The sequence below is a fragment of the Oncorhynchus nerka genome, linkage group LG27 (assembly GCF_034236695.1).
Source record: "Oncorhynchus nerka isolate Pitt River linkage group LG27, Oner_Uvic_2.0, whole genome shotgun sequence".
Lineage (NCBI taxonomy): Eukaryota > Metazoa > Chordata > Actinopteri > Salmoniformes > Salmonidae > Oncorhynchus > Oncorhynchus nerka.
This window is the reverse complement of record NC_088422.1, coordinates 65676390-65691067: the sequence shown is the minus strand read 5'-3', so window position 1 is coordinate 65691067 and position 14678 is coordinate 65676390. Positions and strand designations below refer to the sequence as shown.

The window sequence follows — 14678 nt, the reverse complement described above, 5'->3', positions numbered from 1 at the left end:
TGTAAACTCCGCTTTTTTTATATAAATATGAACTTTATCAAACAAAAACATACATGTAACATGAAGTCCTATGAGTGTCATCTGATGAAGATCATCAAAGGTTAGTGATTAATTTGATCTCCATTTGTGTTTTTTGTGATTTTGTGAAAAATGGCTGAGTTTTTCTGTGAGTTGGTGGTGACCTAAATCATTGGTGGTGCTTTCGCTGTAAAGCCTATGTGAAATCGGACACTGTGGTGGGATTAACAAGATTACCTTTAAACGGTATAAAATACATGTATGTTTAAGGAATTTTAATTATGATATTTCTGTTTTGAATTTGGCGCCCTGCACTTTCACTGGCTGTTGTCATATTGATCCCGTTAACGGGATTGCAGCCCTAAGAAGTTAAGGACACCAGTGTAGTATCAACATGGTTTCTGTGCACTGAAAGGACCCAAGTATCCAAACTCATGAAAATTCTGCTCAGTTGTTTCCCATTTACTGTGCTACAGATGAATCAAATGAAAGGAGAGAGAAAGAAGAAATAGCTAGCATGGTTCCTCACATAACATTCAGCAGGAACGTCACTGCCTACCAGTGTGTATGTGTATATATTCAGTGTGTGTGAATTAGTGTGTGTGAGAGATAAATATGAGGCGCTGTGACTAGGGCTCCATTAATTAAGGATTATGGGAGGAGGTAAAAATAACCGTGGAGCGGAGCAGGATAATGAACAAAGCACGGGGGAGGAACACAGGGAGATGGGATGTGACCTTTACCAAAATGAGTACAAAAACATCATCAAAACAATCCGCCATCAAGCTCTGCCTGCACCCATCTTGTCGTGCCAGGATGAAAAAGCTGTCAAAACCTTTCCCCGACGTAACGGGATTACGCAGTCATGTGTGAAAGACACTCAGTAGATTACTGATGGGATGGGAAGCGTGGAGGTTTACCAGAGAGAACATGGCTGGAGAGGTTTCTCAGGCCTCTCAGCCATACTAGTGTTGTAAGAGTCTCACAACTCAATCGCTGGTTGAAAACTGTTGTTTTCTGCCCCTCCCAAAAGATAGAATTTGTAGATAATTGGTCCTCTTTCTGGGACTCACCCACAAACAGGACCAAGCCTGACCTGCTGAGGAGTGACGGACTCCATCCTAGCTGGAGGGGTGCTCTCATCTTATCTACCAACATAGACAGGGCTCTAACTCCTCTAGCTCCACAATGAAATAGGGTGCAGGCCAGGCAGCAGGCTGTTAGCCAGCCTGCCAGCATAGTGGAGTCTGCCACTAGCACAGTCAGTGTAGTCAGCTCAGCTATCACCATTGAGACCGTGTCTGTGCCTCGACCTAGGTTGGGCAAAACTAAACATGGCGATGTTCGCCTTAGCAATCTCACTAGGATAAAGACCACCTCCATTCCTGTCATTATTGAAAGAGATCATGATACCTCACATCTCAAAATAGGGCTACTTAATGTTAGATCCCTTTCAAAGGCAATTTTAGTCAATGAACTAATCACTGATCATAATCTTGATGTGATTGGCCTGACTGAAACATGGCTTAAGCCTGATGAATTTACTGTGTTAAATGAGGCCTCACCTCCTGGCTACACTAGTGACCATATCCCCCGTGCATCCCGCAAAGGCGGAGGTGTTGCTAACATTTACGATAGCAAATTTCAATTTACAAAAAAAAAAGACGTTTTTGTCTTTTGAGCTTCTAGTCATGAAATCTATGCAGCCTACTCAATCACTTTTTATAGCTACTGTTTACAGGCCTCCTGGGCCATATACAGCGTTCCTCACTGAGTTCCTTGAATTCCTATCGGACCTTGTAGTCAGCAGATAATATTCTAATCTTTGGTGACTTTAATATTCACATGGAAAAGTCCACAGACCCACTCCAAAAGGCTTTCGGAGCCATCATCGACTCAGTGGGTTTTGTCCAACATGTCTCTGGACCCACTCACTGTCACAGTCATACGCTGGACCTAGTTTTGTCCCATGGAATAAATGTTGTGGATCTTAATGTTTTTCCTCATAATCCTGGACTATCGGACCACTATTTTATTACGTTTGCAATTGCAACAAATAATCTGCTCAGACCCCAACCAAGGAACATCAAAAGTCGTGCTATAAATTCACAGACAACACAAAGATTCCTTGATGTCCTTCCAGATTCCCTCTGTCTACCCAAGGACGCCAGAGGACAAAAATCAGTTAACCCCCTAACTGAGGAACTCAATTTAACCTTGCACAATACCCTAGATGCAGTTGCACCCCTAAAAACTAAAAACATTTCTCATAAGAAACTAGCTCCCTGGTACACAGAAAATACCCGAGCTCTGTTAGCAAGCTTCCAGAAAATTAGAACGGAAATGGCGCCACACCAAACTGGAAGTCTTCCGACTAGCTTGGAAAGACAGTACCGTGCAGTACCGAAGAGCCCTTACTGCTGCTCGATCATCCTATTTTTCTAACTTAATTGAGGAAAATAAGAACAATCCGAAATTCCTTTTTGATACTGTCGTAAAGCTAACTAAAAAGCAGCATTCCCCAAGAGAGGATGACTTTCACTTTAGCAGTGATAAATTCATGAACTTCTTTGAGGAAAAGATTATGATTACTAGAAAGCAAATTACGGACTCTTCTTTAAATCTGCGTATTCCTTCAAAGCTCAGTTGTCCTGAGTCTGCACAACTCTCCCAGGACCTAGGATCAAGAGAGACGCTCAAGTGTTTTAGTACTATATCTCTTGACACAATGATGAAAATAATCATGGCCTCTAAACCTTCAAGCTGCATACTGGACCGTATTCCAACTAAACTACTGAAAGAGCTGCTTCCTGTGCTTGGCCCTCCTATGTTGAACATAATAAACGGCTCTCTATCTACCGGATGTGTACCAAACTCACTAAAAGTGGCAGTAATAAAGCCTCTCTTGAAAAAGCCAAACCTTGACCCAGAAAATATAAAAAAACTATCGGCCTATATCGAATCTTCCATTCCTCTCAAATTTTAGAAAAGGCTGTTGCGCAGCAACTTACTGCCTTCCTGAAGACAAACAATGTATACGAAATGCTTCAGTCTGGTTTTAGACCCCATCATAGCACTGAGACGGCCCTTGTGAAGGTGGTAAATTACATTTTAATGGCATCGGACCGAGGCTCTGCATCTGTCCTCGTGCTCCTAGACCTTAGTGCTGCTTTTGATACCATCGATCACCACATTCTTTTGGAGAGATTGGAAACCCAAATTGGTCTACACGGACAAGTTCTGGCCTGGTTTAGATCTTATCTGTCGGAAAGATATCAGTTTGTCTCTGTGAATGGTTTGTCCTCTGACAAATCAACTGTAAATGTCGGTGTTCCTCAAGGTTCCGTTTTAGGACCACTATTGTTTTCACTAAATATTTTACCTCTTGGGGATGTTATTCGAAAACATAATGTTAACTTTCACTGCTATGCGGATGACACACAGCTGTACATTTCAATGAAACATGGTGAAGCCCCAAAATTGCCCTTGCTAGAAGCATGTGTTTCAGACATAAGGAAGTGGATGGCTGCAAACTTTCTACTTTTAAACTCGGACAAAACAGAGATGCTTGTTCTAGGTCCCAAGAAACAAAGAGATCTTCTGTTGAATCTGACAATTAATCTTAATGGTTGTACAGTCGTCTCAAGTAAAACTGTGAAGGACCTCGGCGTTACTCTGGACCCTGATCTCTCTTTTGAAGAACATATCAAGATCATTTCAAGGACAGCTTTTTTCCATCTACGTAACATTGCAAAAATCAGAAACTTTGTCCAAAAATGATGCAGAAAAATTAATCCATGCTTTTGTCACTTCTAGGTTAGACTACTGCAATGCTCTACTTTCCGGCTACCCGGATAAAGCACTAAATAAACTTCAGTTAGTGCTAAATACGGCTGCTAGAATCCTGACTAGAACCAAAAAATTGATTGATCATTGATTGATCATATTACTTCAGTGCTAGCCTCCCTACACTGGCTTCCTGTCAAAGCAAGGGCTGATTTCAAGGTTTTACTGCTAACCTACAAAGCATTACATGGGCTTGCTCCTACCTATCTCTCTGATTTGGTCCTGCCGTACATACCTACACGTACACTACGGTCACAAGACGCAGGCCTCCTAATTGTGCCTAGAATTTCTAAGCAAACAGCTGGAGGCAGGGCTTTCTCCTATAGAGCTCCATTTTTATGGAACGGTCTGCCTACCCATGTCAGAGACGCAAACTCGGTCTCAACCTTTAAGTCTTTACTGAAGACTCATCTCTTCAGTGGGTCATATGATTGAGTGTAGTCTGGCCCAGGAGTGGGAAGGTGAACGGAAAGGCTCTGGAGCAACGAACCGCCCTTGCTGTCTCTGCCTGGCCGGTTCCCCTCTTTCCACTGGGATTCTCTGCCTCTAACCCTATTACAGGGGCTGAGTCACTGGCTTACTGGGGCTTTCTCATGCCGTCCCTGGAAGGCATGCATCACCTGAGTGGGTTGATTCACTGATGTGGTCATCCTGTCCGGGTTGGCGCCCCCCCTTGGGTTGTGCCATGGCGGAGATCTTTGTGGGCTATACTCAGCCTTGTCTCAGGATGGTAAGTTGGTCGTTGAAGATATCCCTCTAGTGGTGTGGGGGCTGTGCTTTGGCAAAGTGGGTGGGGTTTTATCCTTCCTGTTTGGCCCTGTCCGGGGGTTTCCTCGGATGGGGCCACAGTGTCTCCTGACCCCTCCTGTCTCAGCCTCCAGTATTTATACTGCAGTAGTTTATGTGTTGGGGGGCTAGGGTCAGTTTGTTATATCTGGAGTACTTCTCCTGTCCTATTCGGTGTCCTGTGTGAATCTAAGTGTGCGTTCTCCAATTCTCTCCTTCTCTCTTTCTTTCTCTCTCTCGGAGGACCTGAGGCCTAGGACCATGCCCCAGGACTACCTGACATGATGACTCCTTGCTGTCCCCAGTCCACCTGGCCGTGCTGCTGCTCCAGTTTCAACTGTTCTGCCTTATTATTATTCGACCATGCTGGTCATTTATGAACATTTGAACATCTTGGCCATGTTCTGTTATAATCTCCACCCGGCACAGCCAGAAGAGGACTGGCCACCCCACATAGCCTGGTTCCTCTCTAGGTTTCTTCCTAGGTTTTGGCCTTTCTAGGGAGTTTTTCCTAGCCACCGTGCTTCTACACCTGCATTGCTTGCTGTTTGGGGTTTTAGGCTGGGTTTCTGTACAGCACTTTGAGATATCAGCTGATGTACGAAGGGCTATATAAATACATTTGATTTAAATGTCTGTCTGTCTGTGTGTGTGTCTGTCTGTGTGTGTGTCTGTGTCTGTGTGTGTCTGTTTGTTTCTGGGGCTCTTAAGAGCAGGCTCAGGCGCCAAGACAGGCCGAGGCCCCAGAGCCCAGACCACAGGCAGGCTGACAGGGGACAGTTGGCAGGGCTGCCTGAGACAACAGCATAAACAACCATGAGGAGTGGAAACCCGATCCCTCACAGTGGAAAAAACCCTCAGCGCACCAGGCAGAAAGAACAGCAGAGAAAACACTTCCATTATACCACCTCATTCCACATGGAGCCTCTCTGGCTGGGGAGCAGATTCACAGGAATCCTGGCCTGACACACACACACGTCCTCTCTTGCTCTATGGGGAAGTTGATTGGGAGCGTTCCGGGGGACCAAACAGAATTCTAATTTGTCCTGGTTCAGCAGTAGCAGTGGCATGAGAGGAGCCGCTCCCTCAGATCCCAGATGAATTATATATCTATAAGCCAGATGAAAGGCCTCTAACAGCACAGCATGGCAGTCAGAGCTGGGGCGGGGCCTGGGGTGCTGCTATGCACCCCCAACTGCCCACTGGGAGGTGGCTGGCTAAATAGGGTACAGCCAGAGATACATCGTGTAGTGTGTGTGTGTGTGTGGCTAGACTAAGGGAACCAATGGGCTGGAAAACACTGAAAGCTTGGCCAAGGTGAACGTCACACTCTAACGAGCTCAGAAGTTATTTCCCAGCGCCCACGCCCCCCTGGGGATCGCTGTATAACTTTGGAACATGTTCCCCACCAAGCACACAAGCAATTACAGCCACAACAGATGACCTGGAGCAGCCTGGCTCCACTAAATATGCTCTTTCCTTCTGAATACATTCCACCTCCAGCTCTGTCGTTCAGTCACTTCCCTGGTTTCCCCTTTCTATCCTCTCTGCAATGTTGTCCTCACATACATGTATTCTCATTGCTACTAAATTAAATCACCATTGGCCACCACTGAGCCCCACATATCCAGGGCAGCCCCTTCCCTCAGACAGACACACTATGTCCACAGCCAGCCAGACCTGAGCCCAACATATCCAGGGCAGCCCCCTCCCTCAGACAGACACACTGTGTCCACAGCCGGCCAGACCTGAGCCACACAATGGAACAATCAATACTCTCATTAGACAAGTAGACCCGCACCAATTAGTGGTTTGGACTAGTGCCATCCAAGAACCCTTCCACTGAACCAATGACACCGGTCAACAAATATGTCCGTTTCCAATGACTAGGCTACATGGCTACATGGGCTAGTGACGTGAAGGGACGTGAATGGATTAGTATGGAGTGATTCTCTCTGCTGCCTACAGTGGATTCTAATGCAGGTCTGTTATACCCAATTCACATAGGACTTGCGGTACATTGCCTGAAAAAAAGAATTGGGCAATGTTTATATGGTCCCCTTTCAAAAAGCCAAATGTTCACCACATTCTTGTCACCATTTGCCTTTCATATCGCCATGGCTTTTGCCAGGAAGGAGCGAGAGACATTAAACTTGGACCCTGTTGTGAGCATTGTCATGGTAACCGGAGTGACAGGAAGCTCGTGAATGCACATTTCTCTGACAGAAATATGATTACGCGGTCGTTTGGTGGAAATAAAAGTTTCTGCTTTGATACCGGAAATACCTCTCAGATATAAAGAAAAACGCGAAAATAGTTGGCGGTATGGTAAAGTCGGTGGAAAAATGTCTTGGTATGAAAGGGATATTCTTCCCTCCTCAGTGAAGCCAAGGCAAGCTGAAGCGTCACTGAGCTGTGACTGGCTGCCCATGTTGTGTGTGTGTTACTGGGCAGTAAACAAACTCCACACATGTGTAAGGGGAGAAGAGCGAGTAAAACACTTGATTAAGAGAGAGGGTGTATCCCGTTTAAATAATAAATATGTGGACGCACAGGCAGAGAGAGCGAGCAAGAGAGAGGAGATGGAGAGGAGAGGGAGAGAGCAAGAGAGAGGAGAGAGAAAAATGAGAGGGAGAAAAAGGATAGAGTGATAGAGAGAAATAGGCTAATAGCTATAAGCTCACATGATTTCACAAGGCTGAAGGAAAGATAGAATGAAACAGTCTTCCTTCCCCCTCATCGCGGACTACTAGACGATGTGAGAGCAGCAGCCACTGAATTCAGAGCACAGCCTCACGCTACAATGCATTCTGGGAAGCCCTCTCCATTAGCAGCGCTGGAGCGGCATACACACACACAGGCCTTGTTCAAGGGAGCAGATGGAATTGGGAGGTGGTGGGGAAAGGAAAGGAAGCCCTGCTACCTTCCAGTCAAACATCACCTCTTCCTTCTCAGAAAAACAGCTAAGCTTGGGAGAGATACCTAGCTAGCAAAGAGAGCTGCACAGCACACAACAGGGTTTTAGCCTGCAGTGGAGACACAATGGCAACAGACTCACATTCTGAGCTTGTACAGAACCATGGACATCTCGGAGAGCAGCTTGGCCGTGCCATTTCCTGGGGCAGCACTGAACCAGACTAGCACCATTTGCCCTGGTGCTCCCTCCCCCACACTGACTGCGGAGTAGAGCAGGCCTTGGGGCCGGCTGGCACAACGCTCCTGGAGTAAATATCAGTAAATTGGGAAAAGTAATGAATCATCCTCGCTTCCAGCAGCCAGTATTGGGTCTGAGTGCTTTTAAGAGGCGCCGAGCAGACTTCCCCACTGATTTTAATACAGGCCTTTAATGCAAGTGTTAACATAAAGCCAACCCGCTCACCACTTTAACCCGGCCTCCTCCATTATTGTGGCTCCTGCAGAATGTACCATGTGGAATAGCATACATCTGTACCCAGTGAGAGACTGGCCCTAGTATTACAGAGGTAGAAGGAGGGGGAAGGCTGACACGGTGATACCAGACCATTTCTCACATGAGCTATTTGCATTCAGTAAGAAGGCGTAATATTCTTCTGTTTATGTCAGTGCAATGCCGACAGGGCACAGCTCTGCTGCATGGTATGCTGTATGGTTCCCTATAGGGGTGGCTGGCTGGGCTAAAATGGCTCTAGTGTGCTCAAGCCAGTGAACCAGGGCTGTGTGGGCGGCTTCAGCAGGATATCAGGGTGTTTGGGACACACTCACTCCAGCTATGAGCAGAGCCCTCTGTGTAAAACAAAAGATCTGAGTCACAAGACCCCCCCCGGCGGAGCTGGTCAGCTGAACATGGCAGTCTGTCCACATTCACCACATGTGAGGGGTGAGCGTCAACAATGACTTCACAAATCCAGACCAATGTTTTCCTTTGACAACCATACATCAAAGAAATTGTTCTCTTGCACTCTGGGCCAAGAAATGTGCTTTCCTTCAATGTGTGCCTCGGTTGACTGTGGTGGAAAAACCCTTGTATAGCTGGGGCTGGTGTTCCCCCTTCCCATAGTGTCTGTATTTGAGCCTTGCGCCTGCTCCTGGCCCCAGGCAGGACAAAGAGCTCTGGCTATTGAGCCCTGGCCTGATTTAGCCCAGGCAGGGAGCAGCCGCAGTGTTTGGCCCCTATTGGGTTTCAGCTCAATGGCTGGACAGGCTTCTCTGTCACAATGGCCACTCTGTTCTGGAGCCTCATTGGGGGAGTGGGGAGGCCATGACCCCTCAGACTCAGGGAGGGGGTTGATGAGGGTAAAAAATGGGGGCGACAGACAATTTGGCTCAAACTAGCGCATTGTGGATCTCTTCTCAACTTATTCCTCTCTCCTCTTTTCCATGTCAAGAATACAAATGAATGACCTGTCCAGCAGAAACCATGTGACATACTTAACACTAGAAAGGCCTCGAGGGACACCCCCTTCCGGCCAATGACGTGTCTTTTGGACATTTCAATCTGCACCTCTCTCTTCATACAATTTCACAATTCATAGTACTGTCACCTACCAGACTATTGCCAATTTAATCTTGTCGTTAGGCTAACTCGATTAATATGTGTGAAATGAGTTTTAATATAGTTTAGGTATCGTTTTTATTTGCCATCTGCGCAAGCTGGCTGGATGGCTGTGAATGACTGGTGGTGAATGGGGGGTGTGACATGTCCTCTTATAACTGTGTACAACCCAAATGACTGTTTGTGATATTAAGATTCTAACAGTGTGTTGTTAAACAGACTTATTTAGGAAAAGTGAAGGACGGGGGGGGGGCAACTATAAAACATTGTCGGCTTTTCTACTGTTGCAAGCACACAACTTCATCCTTCACATGGATTCTGTAGCTTTTTATTATTACTTTTTATTTTAGTCTACTTGGTAAAAAAATGTAATCTTGAACTGCACTGTTGGTTAAGGGCTTGTAAGTAAGCATTTCACAGTAAAGTCCACACTTGTTGTATCGGCGCATGTGGAAAATAAAGTTTGATTTCCTATGGCCTGTGTTGGCCAAGCTTTTAACCCCATGACATCAAATATAAAGTGAGTCAAAACACCAGCCTGACTCATCACATTGCATCAATGGAGGGAAAAGACATGAATACCAGAGCCACAACACCCTTTCCGTGTGTGTGTGTGTGTGTGTGTGTGTGTATATATAAATAATATGTGTGTGTGTGTTCCAGCTCTGCAGTCCTATACAGAGGCGCAGGCCTGAGGGGATAGCTCTCCCCCTTTTTCACAGGGCATCACCATTCTGTCTGTCATCAAAGCTGCAAGACACTTCCAGACACCAACTCCAACCAGATGTATGCAATTTAGACAATTAAAGCTTTCCCCTAAAACTTGGCAGTTCTACCGCAACACAGGCACTTCTCATCAGCCTGAGCCTCACATAGTCCCGACCTAACCCAGGGAGCTACATCAGCTCTCTCTCACTCTCTACCCACGTCTCAAACATCCAGCCCCGCTCTTGTATGTCTGAAAGATTTACACAGCAGAAAGAGAGGCAAGAGACAGACAGGCCTCTCCTGAAGCTATAAGCTCTCCCTCTCTCCTTCCCTCTTTCAGCCTGGAATTTCCTGTTGATGGCCCACTGCTAACACCACACTCACTCATGGAAATATTTGACAAGCTGCAAACATTTTCTCCACGAGCAGGAAGGCAATCAGCGAAGATAGGGAGGGAATGACAGAGTGGAGAGAAAAATGAGAAACGTGTCATTGAGGGTTTTGGCGTACCAGGAGTTGCACCACACTGGCCCAGAGTCCTAATTATCCAGCCAGAGACAAGGCCTGGTAAGGCTGTAATGATACACCACTGCTCGTGATACTGACACCTCTTGATAGCACAGAGATTAGGTCTCCGCTGGTCTTGTCAGGCAGCCTGGCAGCCTGCAGCATGTGACTGGGCCAGCAGACATGTGGAGTAGAGAGAGAGAGAGCTGCTGATATAATACAGCTCTATCAGATAAGCCAGGCCAGGGAAAGAGAGGGGGACGTGGGAAGGAAGGGAGGGAACATCAGGTAGGCTGGCCTGGGCTGAGACGGATAGACATGTGGGCAACAGATTGGATGCGTTAGCTAGTGTCAGTGGTAATTGTTTTTTGTTTGGGCTGGGTGGAAAACACAGCCGAGGAGGGCGGCCCCGGGTCTTACCAGTTGAACAGCAGGGGCACGGGATCCACGACAGCCTGGGCGCTCACAGGACAAGGGGTGCATTGAAACTGGGGAGAAGGGAAAGATGATACACGCATGAAAATGTGCAGACTGCATACCCGGCCACTCATGTTCCCTCCACATAGCTCCCATTTTCCCCAACATCCCTAGTGGTTTCCTGACTCTCTCATGTTCCAGTACAGCGTTGCTCCCAAATGGACTTGGCCAACACTGTGAAAGGTAGTCAAATACATCTCAGCCCAAATAAGGACGTAATGACGGGATGTTTTTTTGAGAGTGTGGTTGAGTGACTCATCAAAATCCTCAGTATGCTCCTTTGATCAAGAGGCACGCTCACACTGACGTAAAAGAAGACACAGAAAGGGGAACACAAAAGGACACATGTGCGCACGCTAACGGCTCCGAAAAGTAGGCCAGGGAATCGAGCTGTTCTTCAAGGCCTCGGCTTCATTTCTAAACGCCTGTGACAGGCGTCTGCATCCAGCCAGCCTTCCATCCCCCACCACAAGACTCCTGTTTAGTGTTCCCCTGACACACATCTTTCCAGGTCTTCCCTCTTCAGTGTCATCACACACACGATTGCATAACAGCATGTGGGGAGCAGGGGCCCCTGTGCCGTGAGTGGGGGGGGCATTGGGAGAGGGCTGGGGCTCCACTCAGTCTGAGCAGAAGGCCATATTCATATGCAGATACTGGGGGCCATATGTGGCGAACAGGAGAAGAATTGCCTTCCCACACTGGAACCAATCACTTGTTCACAGTGAAGACTTCCAGGAAAACAGAAATGGAAACAAATAAAAACAAAGCAATTACACACCTTCTTTCCACCCTTTGTGTAACTTAAATAGGGCTGCCTTTATAAACAGTCCCAGACAAATATGAAGAGGGGCTTAAAGCAGATTTAAATTTCATCTGCCGGGCCGCAGCAGCCAACAGGTTAAAAAAAGTTTGGGGAAAGTTGCATGGAGGCTCAATCTCTACTTGGCATAATGGCCCCATTTTAAAAATGTAATTTGGTCACGATGATGCCAACTTTAAGAGCAGAACACATCCACTATGGCTATGAGCTAAAGTTTACAGCCAAAACACTTAAGATTACTACAAGCTCTACGCAGATGCAAGATTGAGTGTTGCTCGCCCCTACCTGGGCTCAAACCAGGAACCCTCTGCACACATCGACAACAGCCACCCTCAACGCATCGTTACCCATCGCACCACAAAAGCTGTGGGAACAAGGGGAACAACTACTTCAAGGTCTCGGAGCGAGTGACGTCACCGATTGAAACGCTATTAGCGCGCACCCCGCTAATTAGCTAGCCATTTCACATCGGTTACATCAGCAACTGTTCAACCAATAAACCAAATAACAAGAATACACCCAAAAACATATTCTGCTTAGCAGTAATAACTTAGCCTGTAATAACTGATTACAATGTATTGTGAAATGGTAGAACCTGCTGGAGCCAACTAGCTAGCCATGTGGTTTATTGCTCTGTGAGAAAACATGACATTGTTTTTTTTAGCTGATATGGGAATGAATACACAAGCAGCATATCAAACAGGGGCAGTGTTTAACTTCTTTGGGGTAGGGGGCAGTATTGGGTAGCTTGGATGAAAACCGTGCCCAAGTTAAGCTGCCTGCTACTCAGCCGTAAAAGCTAGAAAATGCATATAAGTAGTACATTTGGATAGAAACCACTGAAGTTTCTAAAACTGTTTGAATGATGTCTGAGTATAACATAACTCATATGGCAGGCAAACACCTGAGAAAAAAATCCAACCAGGAAGTGGGAAATCTGAGGTTTGTAGTGTTTCAACTCAGCCAACAGTTGGGAATTAGTTCTGTTTCACTTCCCAAGGCTTCCACTAGATGTCAACAGTATTTATAACCTGTTTTGAGGATTCTACTCTAAAGGAGGGGCTCATAAGAGCTCTTTGAGTGAGTGGTCTGGCAGAGTGCCACAGCCTCGGTCTGGCGCGCTCACGTGAAAGGTAGCTCCGTTCCACTTCATTTGTACAGGCAAAGGAATTGTCCGGTTGGAACATTTTTTTTTTTTTAGTTTTATGTTAAAAACATCCTAAAGATTGATTCCATACTTAGGTTGGCATGTTTCTACGGGCTATAGCGGAACTTTTTGAACTTTTCGTCCAACATTCAGCACAATCTGAACGCGCTTTTGGATTGGTTTACCTAACGCCCTAACAAAAGAAGATATTTGGACATAACGGATGGACATTATCAAACAAATCAAACATTTATGGTGGAACTGGGATTCTTGGGAGTGCAATCTGATGAAGATCAAAGGTAAGTGAATATTTAAAATGCTATTTCTGAGTAATGTTGACTACCCAATATGGCGGGTATCTTTTTGGCTGCTTTGTTGTCTAAAGGCTGTACTCAGATTATTGCATGGTTTGCTTTCTCCATAAAGTTTTTTAAAAATCTGACACCGCGGATTTTTGACAACTTTATCAAACAAAACATACATGTGTTGAGTAACATGAAGTCCTATGAGTGTCATCTGATGAAGATCAAAGGCTAGTGATTCATTTTCATTTTCTGCTTTTTGTGACTCCTCTCTTTGGCTGGAAAAAATGGCTGTGTTTTTCCTGTGGCTTGGTGGTGACCTAACAATTGTTTGTGGTGCTTTTGCTGTACATCCCTTTTGAAATCAGACACTGTGGCTAGATTAACAAGAATTTTATCTTAAAAATTGTGTAAAATATTTGTATGCTTGAGGAATTTGAGGAATTTTAATTATGAGATTTTTGTTGTTTTGAATTTGGCGCCCTGCACTTTCACTGGCTGTTGCGGCTAGCAGAACCCCAGTCCTAGGCAGGTTAACACTCTTAAGGATCGGACACTTTTTTCCTCTCCCATTTTCGCCAAAAATGTCATACCCAAATCTGGGTATGCCTGTAGCTCAGGACCTGAAGCAAAGACATCCAAAGACATCCATATTCTTGATACCATTTGAAAGGAAACACCTCAAATTTTGTGGAAATATGAAATTAATGTAGGAGAACACAACACATTAGATCAGGTAAAAGATGAAGATTTTTTTTTCTTTTTTCCCCATCATCATTGAAATGCAAGAGTAAGGCCACACTATTATATCAGCTGAGGCGCAATTTGATGGCAGACACTAGATGACAGCAGTGTGCAAAGTTTTAGACCGATCCAATAAACCATTGTATTTCTGCTGAACATGTATCAAGACTGCCCAAATGTGCCTAATTGGTTTATTAATACATTTTCAAGTTCATAACTGTGCATAACTTGTATTCGGAGCACGTGACAAATAAACTTTGATTTGACTTGCACTCTCCTCAAACAATAGCATGTTATTATTTCACTGTAAAAGCTATGGTAAATTGGACAGTGCAGTTAGATTAACACAAATTTAAGCTTTCTGCCCATATCAGATATGTCTATGCCCTGAGAAATGTTCTTGTTACTTAAAACATCATGCTAGTCACATTAATGCATGTTAGCTCAACCGTCCCGAGGTTAAGGTCACATCGGCAAGTGTAAGAATATTTGCTTGGGCATATTTTTCAATTAGAAATGTGATTATTTCACATGGAGATGTGGGTGCTGACAGATAGGAGCTAGAAGCAGAGCTGCCCTAAGCAAGTTATTTCTTACATTATTAGCCCAGGAATATTTTGTGTTATTGCATACAGACGGAACGAACGTTTGGATATCAGAGTGGAGGTAAATCACCAGCATTACGACCAGGAATACGACTTTCCCGAATTGGATCCTTTATTCGTACCCCCCAGGGCAATTGAACTGATTCCAGATGCTGATCCAAAATATCGCTGGCGGAGAAGAGGT

The 14678-nt window shown here is 45.4% G+C and overlaps 1 protein-coding gene across 4 annotated transcripts in view; it reads right to left on the bottom strand.

The window, feature by feature from the left end:
* Positions 1–14678, bottom strand: part of LOC115112162 (ankyrin repeat domain-containing protein 11-like) — a 173923-nt gene that overhangs the window by 53607 nt on the left and 105638 nt on the right. For 3 of the 4 annotated variants that reach the window (XM_065011880.1, XM_065011879.1, XM_065011882.1), the window contains one exon: positions 10817–10884. The exons of the other annotated variant lie outside the window; for it this stretch is intronic. The gene's annotated coding sequence lies outside the window, so the exon portion shown is untranslated. The remainder of the gene's footprint in view (positions 1–10816; positions 10885–14678) is intronic. 4 annotated transcript variants of the gene reach the window in all.